Here is a 9169-nt window from a genome sequence, read left to right as displayed (position 1 = left end):
TTGAGGAAATCAAAATTTGAGTGGGATTTGGGTGTTGGATGGTAATATTCTATTAATATCAACATCCTAATTTTGATGATTATAACTAGTAATATAGGAGAGTATCCTTGTGTTTTGGGAAACATGTAGGAGTAATAGGTGTCACATCTACAACTTACTCTCAAATGATGTAGCGAATTAGAGAGAGTGAGAACAGGAAAAGGATGAAACAAACGTGGTAAAATGTTTACAAATACGGAATCTGAGTAAAGGGTACACTGTTTCTACAGCTTTTCAGAAAGTTTTAAATAATTTCAAATACAAGTTTTTAAAAATTAGTTACATAAGTTCAACTGAACTAGCAAAGTGTTAGAAGAGAAATTTAAACCTTAAAGTAGATCAAGACTCAGTGACTCTCGGGTCTGAAGAGTTGGTGCACCCATATGGCCAGGTCAAAGGCAACCTTTCGCAACAGGAACCATTCGATCACAAGTACAACCAGGAGAGTACCCAGCCAGGCTTCCTGAGGTCCGAAACTTGAAGTAGGAAACGCATTGAGGACCAAAGCAGCTGCTCACTGGTGTCTTTTTCTCTCTTTGGCCACCGGGTCACTCATCTCTGCTTTTCTCTGCATTTGCTTCACCCATCTCTCTTTCTGCACATCAGGATATCTTGCTTCTCTGTGCACATAGCAGAAAATGACCTTATGTATCCTTACAAATGATTGGAAGTGAACATAATTGGCCCTGTTGAGTCAGGTACCCACCCCTGGCCTAGTCAACTGATGCAAGGAGGTTGGGGTGATGTAATCTTGCCTACTTGGCCTCAGGAGAATGTGGGAAGCAGGCATTTCAAGAAGAGGCACGAGCAGGCAGGCTGAGCCTATGTCAGCAAAAGAACAAATGAGCCAGAGTTGGATGAAAGGAGCCTGATGAGTGAAGAGATGGAAGACATCTGGTTCTATAGGATATCTCCACGTGCAGGTGCTAGAGCATGACCATACCACAGAAGATAGAGCCCACTGCATCATCAGGAATACAACAGCAACAAATGTATGCTGAGGCACGTGTGTTGAACTAGCGAATCAAATACCAAATACTCAAATACCAAATACTCAAATAGTGCTGCTGCTCTGAGTGATGTGTTTTCTAACATGGAAACTAGCTCTTGATGAAGTTCTAAATAAAATGAGGTACAATTTTTCCTTGATTTACATGGTAGTGGGGAACTTGGAAAATTCACTGCATATTTAAAGGTTGCAAAAACATTTTGTGTTTAACATGGAAAGTGCAGTTAGGTTGTGGGTTCAGACAAACAGGCTTTTAACCTACAGGAATATTCTGCTGGTCAGTCCAAACGCTTGTAGGATGAAGGATCATTCTTTGTTACGTGGCCCTCCCATACACTGCAGCATGCCCAGCACCCCGGACCCCTCCCTAATGGCAGGAACCTCCTTCCAAATTATTATGACAAGCCCAAAGTGCCCCCACATTCCTCCAGAATGCTCCCTAAGGTCAGTGCTAACACTATTAATGACCACTAGTTTAGAGATTAGTTTACCTCTGCCAGGAGTGGCCAGTGGGTGGTTTCTGCTTTATTGGAAGCTTTGTCTAAGTAAATCCTTTCCAACCCTAACACTCAACAAGCCCATGATTAAATCTCATGAAGCCATCGTTTGTTCCCCTTCTGAAATATTACAGTTTTTTTTTTAACTCCTTTGTTATTCAAGAAGATACCCAACTTTATGCCAATACTTAAAAGCTATGTTATTCGGGACAGGACTCTTTTAGCTTCAAACAAGAAGCCGCACACAAAAGAGGAATTCACAGTCTTAACTTGGAAATGTAAATGTGGAGTTGATTTCAGAACAACTGGCTCCAGGAATTTGGGTGAGGCCTTGGGTTTTTGTCTGTCTGTCCATCTCTCCCTCTCTCTCTCTTCCTCTTTCTCTCTTTTTTTCTTCCTCCCCTCTTCTTTTCCCTCCCTCTCCCCCTCTTTCTTTCACTTTTTCTCTCTGTGGGCTGAATTCAGGCTCTCTCCTGGTGATAGGCAGATAGAAACTGTCCCTTCACATTCTATCTGTTCCATGAAAGACCACTGCTTCTCCTCTCCTGCTCCAAACTATGCCCACACTGCTAGGAGAAAACTAAGACTGGGAAAGAATTAACGTTATGATTACTTGTTTAGTGCCTATATTCCCTAAATGTAAGCTCTATGAGGACAAGACTGTGTTTTTCTTATTCATTGTCATATCTGAGCAACAAGCATGGCATTGCCCATTCTAGTCTCTTAAAAAATACTGAATGAATGAATGAATGAATGAATGAATGAATGAATGAATTGTTCAGTTGGACTAGAGGTTGCCCACCTTTCAGTGCTGGTGTTTCTCTATAAGACTTTCCTAGACACTGAAAACATAGGCAAAAGGCAGCAATAGCTGTGTGTTTTCTAAGCAGGCATTAGACTGGCTTACAGTGCAGAGCTGTAGAAGGAAAATGGAGAAACCCAGTGGAAAACATCCTCTTCACTCCAGATCTACCCAAGGGGCTTCTCCACCCAGAATTACCCAAGTTCATCCTCGTTTTGCTTTGGTCTGAGGATTCCTCATGGGAGACTAAAATCAGGATTAAAGAAATTGACTAATTGATTCAATTAGTATATTACTGAGGTCATTTCAACTCATTAAGCCACTTGAAAATTTCATTTTGGTTCTACGCATCCTTCTGCATGTCGTTCTTTGTAGTCCACTAATAGGATTAGGCATTGCACTGAGTCATAGTAAAAGGGTACTTCTGCACCATCACAGACTCTAAGGCCAGTCTACACTCCATGAAGCACTCTGCCACTAAAAGCATAACATTACATATTATTCTAAACATCTTCCAGGTAATAGGGGTCTTTTATTTTTATTTTTCATTTTATGTGAAATTAAAAAAAAAAAATCAAGTCAGGTTGCATTTAAAATCAGAGCAGAACTGGGTGGGCCAGAATGCTAGCGTTTAAAAAATGTGAACATCCTTAATATAGCTGTTTGTGACTAACCCAGTGGGTGTGACACCCAGGGGAAAACAATAAGCTCACTTATCATGAATTTGAAAAGTTAGAGTTTAGAACTCTGTGCTATTTTTTGAACATAAAAATTATTCAAGGAATTACCCATTTTATTTAAGAAAAGATTGTTGATGGAAAGTTAGACATTTAAAGACTTTCAGTGGAAAAAAGTTTAGTGAAAAAATCAGAAAAATGCAATCTATGCCCCTCTCCCAAATTTCATGTTTTTGAAAAATAATATCTTTTGGGGCGCCTGGGTGGCGCAGTCGGTTAAGCATCTGACTTTTGATTTCGGCTCAGGTCATGATCTCAGTGTTGTGAGATCAACCCCTGAGTCAGGCTCCATGCTGGGCACGGAGCCTGCCTAGGATTCTCTCCCTCCCTCTCACTCTGTCCCTACCCTCCACCCCTCACACACATGTGCCCACTCTCTGCTCACGCATGCTCTCTCTCTCAAAAAAAAAAAAACAAAAAAACTGTATCTTGGGATGTCTGGGTGGCTCAGTCAGTTAAGCATCTGCCTTCAGCTCAGGTCATGATCCCAGGGGCCTGGGATCGAGCCCCACATCGGGCTCTCTGCTCAGCGGGAGCCTGATTCTCCCTCTCCCTGCCACTCCCCCTGCTTGTGCAAGCTCTCTGTCTCCCTCAGATAGATAGATAGATAGATAGATAGATAGATAGATAGATAAAATAAAATCTTTTGCTAACGAGCTCACCTTACTGCAACTGCCATAGCAAATACGATGTATATCCGACAGCAGAATCAATTCCACAAACACCTTTTACCTTTGTAGCAAAATTGGTCTTACAGTTAATCTATAGGTATACTTTATAAGAATCACTAAAGTATAGCCATAGTTTAATCAGTTGATTGTCCAAACATCGGCAATTTCTAAGCACTTTGTCAACAGCGCATTTAACTCTGACAAGAAATCATCTGATAGGTACTTCTATTATCACCCCCATTTTACAGAAGAGAAAACAGAGTTGGCGAAGCGGAATAACCAGTCCAAAGTCACATGGCTAATCAGGGTTGGAACTGGGTTTGAAATCTGGGCTGGCTGACGACTAGTCACAGTTCTGCGTTGCCTCTTAGGACCTGGGCTGTGTATTTCACAAATACACATACTTCTGCATTTATGTACAAAGGAGATTGTAGAACTGAGACAAATGTTCAACACTCTTCTTTATGATCCATCTTTTCAATGCAATTTAAAAAGTTACCTTTTGCAGTAACTTATGAACATCACTATACTATAGCCATGAATAAAACAGTTGAAAAGACCACCTAAACCCAGAGGTAAATTTGAGATGTGAATTGCACAAGTACAGTGTATAGCATGCCCAGATGGAAATGATTCAAAAACCACTTACGTGTTTGCCTCCTTGGGCTTCTGGATCCTGATTCTTCTAATCAGATAAGGCCCACCCTAGCTGCAAAAGAAGGAGAAAGAGAAGAAAAAGAAAGGGGAGGATACCTGAACCCATACTAAATTAACTATATTTTCCTATTTTCTGTATTTCTGACATTCTGGCATCTGGGCCCTTGCTGATCAGGGAGGTACTGCCCCTCCCAGGGTTAGCCAATTCTTAGAGACGCCAGACACCTCAGAACAGTCCCCACACCCCAGAGCCTGCTGAAATCATTCAAACTACCAAATCCTAAGCCGGCTTGGCCTGCCTCACCCACTCCTTCTCGTGGAAACCACAGTACAGGTTTTGCCTGTCCTTTCGCCTTGCTTCCTCTGCTTCAGGTATTCTGATAAGTGGTTCGGAGACATCAAAATCTATTTGGATGACAGTGAAACCACGCAGTTCACAAATGAACCATGTGGTTCACCGTGGCCTTCTCTCCAGCAGTAGTGTAGATGCAAGGAGCCTGGAATTATGCTCCCTGACTCCTCCATGGCATCTTTGTAACTGAACAGACTTGGGAAAGCTGGAGGCATCACATTGATCTCATTGAACAAATAGCAAATGTGCGATGTGTGTTCAAATGGTTCATTAATTAGCTGCAATTGTACCTAAAAGCAAAACGTAACACAAAAGGAATAATTAAGATCTCCAAATTCCAACTTGGTACTGAGGACAAAGAAAGCTTCTTGTTTAAGATTTCCCAAATTGGGCATGGCTTCTGTGTTTTAAGGTCGGTGGCTAACCCAAAACTCTATTCATCTTCAATCTCATAGTTTCTGAGTTTGAAAAAATATATATTGAAACAAAGATGATGGATATGATGAGATAAAGGCCCTATTCGTACAATTAAAATAATGGCTCGTGCAAACTTGGTCAGTGATTTGGGAATCTTTTCAATGGCCTATTTATCATCAATGATTGAAAGAGAAAAAAGAAACTCAAAATACCGGCTGGATAAGACAATAGCCTTAATGTACTCCTACACATAGTGACCGTGGAACAACAATTTTTCAGCATTTTATAGTCAGTATTAAGCTGACTGAATTTAAGACATAAATTTGCCTCCAATTTACCAGTAGATGTCACTGTTTAAATGTATTGGCAACAGTCTTCCACAGAGTTCTATGTAAGGATGCCCAACAGAAAAGAATCTAACAATTTTTAATAACTTACAACTCGTTCAAACCCACATACAGAATGCTTACAAACCCATACTTATAGTTGTAATTCAAATTAAGTAGTTACTTAATTTCTCATTGTTAAAATAATTATTGGAAAATCAGTCTAAGTTTAGTGGTGGTATACCTACAAATGATTTAAATTTAAATTCAGAATCTTTTACGAATTTTTAAAAATAAAGAGTCTAATATAACAGGCCTACTTTTCATGGGAAAGTAAAGATGCTGTTACATTTTAGGACAGGATTTCAATTTTTAGGAACTATTGATGTTCTCCAGCTCTCCCTATATTATTTTGAGTGAAGGGAAGCATTATGTTTTCAGGTGTTGAAGACTTTGGTATCTAATTGTATCTACCACCTAGGTACAATGAGTCTTGTATGAACCTGTTTATCCAGGAAGATCGTGGATATAAAAGTGTTTTGAAAAATTGAAAGTGGTCTTTACATGCAAGGTAAGATTTCTTCCCACTTGCATAGTGTGGTTCTTCTGTACTTCCCACAAAGAATGGGTCCAGAAAGGGAAGAGAACTGAGAGGTATGAAACACCTACTTTTGTGAGAAGGCATTATTATGATAACAATATTAATTAATATTAATAATATTATTAACAATGCTTATTATTGTAATTATCATTAAGAAGGCATTATTATAGTTCATTCAGCCTTACAACCACTCAGTGGGGGTAAATATTATTTTCCAATTTGCAAATGAGAAAAGGCAGACTAGTAACCTGAGAAAATTGGTAAACCTGTCTTACCCCAAAGCCTGGGCTCTTTCTACTGAGTCACCGCGTGATTTGGACGTTTGTTTATAATTTGAATCGTATTCTTAATGTTTGCTGCAGTAAATCAAAATTCAGTTAGAGAATACTGCTAATCAGAGGAAACCAGTGACAAAACATTATGCAGAGAAGGAAATAGTAAAGCAAAAGGTTCCACGTAAATCGGCACGTGAAGATTGTGGTTAAGTAGGCCCTACATACTAATAAATAGAAAATTTGTGATTCGGTGGCCAAGGATCTATCTAATAGATTTTCTTGTTTCTAGACCAGCAGTCTTCAGACATCATTTCATCCCTCTTCATAGCACTTCAGAGTAATCTGGCAGAATTTCAGCAGTCTTAAGAAGAATACTCAGGAGTCTTTTACCATCTCTGCTAATGCACAGTAACTGATTAATACAAAGTAGAAGCTTGATTTACAATATAGTTTCAAAGAAACAAAGTAAAACTCCACACTATTCTTTGCCTATTCTTGGTAGTACTGTTCCATATTTGCACTTGGACATAGTAATACAAACACTTAAATTAGCACAAGCCCCTATGCTCAGGCTGGAAAGGCATCAAGTTTTGTTTTTTGTTTTTCTCTTGCTTGGCCTTAAGGAGAAAGAGAGAGGGACACTGAGCTCAGTTGAACTGGCTATTGAGTGAATTAAATAATCTTCACCCAAAAATATTTCCTTACAATTCAATATGCCCCCCTCTTCCAAACCTATATAGACAGACCAAGAGTTTCTATGTCGATAGAGAAACTTCCAAATGCAACTCTAGTCAGGTTGCTTCTTGTTTTGAATTCCTTAGTGAACTTCAGAGACCATACTTAGCATGGTTTCAAGATGGCTTACCCCACCTGTACCTCTCTCCCTCCCCTTCCAGAGCCCTACTTCTCTTCCTTCCGTTCCCAACTAAAGCTGACACTCTGGGGAAAAGTTAGGGCTTCCCACACTGCTCCTTTAGCATCTCGGATATAATTCATATTTTGTCATTATAAATGATTCACTAAAATCTATCTCTCACTAACTGAGCTCCATGAGACAGATGCTGGGTTATTTATCTGCACAGCCCTAGTGTCTAACAGCGACTGGCTCATAGCTGGTTCTTAGATGCTGCCAAGATGCTCATTTCCAAACTACTTAGACACTTTCTTTTCCTCTTTCCTTCTTTTCCCTTCTTGAGCAATTCAACTCTAAAGACGTTAGATAGGCTCAAGCAAGATAAATTTTACATTGGTAAGTTTAGGGAATTACAAATATGGCTAGAAAAACTAAAACAAAATCTGCAGTGTTGCCTCAGAATTGGAGGTATTGGTATAAACTCCTGGATATAAATATAAGTAGAGGGTAGATAAATTTAAACGTGTACACACACACATACACACGCACTCTCTCCCTAATTCTGTCCATTCAGAGGGTCTGGGAACAGTAACACATCAAAAGAGTGAGCACGTCTAAACTGAGGTCTTGGTTTCTAATTACCATTCTTTGCTAAAGAGAACCAGAAATCTTTTGAAAATGGCTGATTCTAGGGCTGGGTCACAGAAAATACAAGGTAAGCATGGAATATCTTGGACTAGGAAGTAAGGACGTGCTAACGAATGATGGAGACATGTCAAAAGTGAGCTTGAATGGATGTCCACTGGCCAAATCTGGGACACTTTGAGCATTAAACAAATATAGAATGGATTGTAAGCATTTATTCAAACAGGATACCATAAGTGCATACTTAGATTACTTATGATTCCACAAATAACTGAATAAAATGGAAAGTTTCATGAGTAATAGGATATTTATATAGCTTCAAAGCACTTCCCCTCAAATATGTATTAATCACAAAGGGGAAAAATGAATTTATAGTGGTAAAGGCTGGCAGAGGCTTATTCAAGTGACTGAAGCTCGGTTAAAAGGACACGTCAAAATCACTCCACCTAGAGGATGCAATGTGATACTTCTGTGATACTCTTGCTACAGAAGCACAACCTGAATCTAATCAGACAAATCCAAATAGACAAAAGGACATTCTACAAAAAGATCGGCCTGTCCTCTTCACAAGTGTCAAGATGATGAAATTCAGGAGACACCGAGGACTTGTTACAGATTGAAGAAGCCGAAGGAGATGTGACAAGGAAATGCAATACGTTCTTCTGAACTGGAGCTTTTTACTACAAACAACCGGTGATTGAATGCGGTTTGGGCACTAGATGTAGTAAATTATCAGTCTTAATTTCCTGATTTTAATGGTTGTATTGGAGCATCTAGTCGGTATCTTACGGTCAAATTTTTTTTCAAGTGTTCTTTGCACTGTAGTTGCAACTTTTTCCTCTAGGTTTTAGATTACTTTCATATTTAGTATTAAAAAAAAAAACACCCCAAAACACTAGACCATGCCGTTAGTATTTTAAAATTCTAAGCCGAATGTAAGTTACAGTCCCAAGATTTTAGAGGCGTGATGCATACCATCTCCGCCTTCAAGGAGCTAATGAAAGAACTGCGTGCACACAATTAATTTTGCGAAAAGGAAAAAGGTAGAGATTTATCTCTCTGACTTTTCGGCAGGGGCAGCTTTCTAACTAAGCTTTCACAGCAGACGCGCCCGCCCCGCCCGGCCTGCTCTCGCTCTGCAGCCGGGAACCCGGGCCCGGCTACGCCGCCGGGTCCCCACCCTGGCTCGGCCCAGCGAGCCCTCGACGCCGCGCAGCTGGGGCCCGGGAGACTCCTGCCTGGCCGCCGGGCCCCCGCGCCCGCCGGCCCCCGCCCACGCGCCACGCCT

The sequence above is a fragment of the Ailuropoda melanoleuca genome, chromosome 10 (assembly GCF_002007445.2).
Source record: "Ailuropoda melanoleuca isolate Jingjing chromosome 10, ASM200744v2, whole genome shotgun sequence".
Taxonomy (NCBI): Eukaryota; Metazoa; Chordata; class Mammalia; order Carnivora; family Ursidae; genus Ailuropoda; species Ailuropoda melanoleuca.
The sequence above is the reverse complement of the archived record's forward strand: the minus strand, read 5'-3'. Positions refer to the sequence as shown.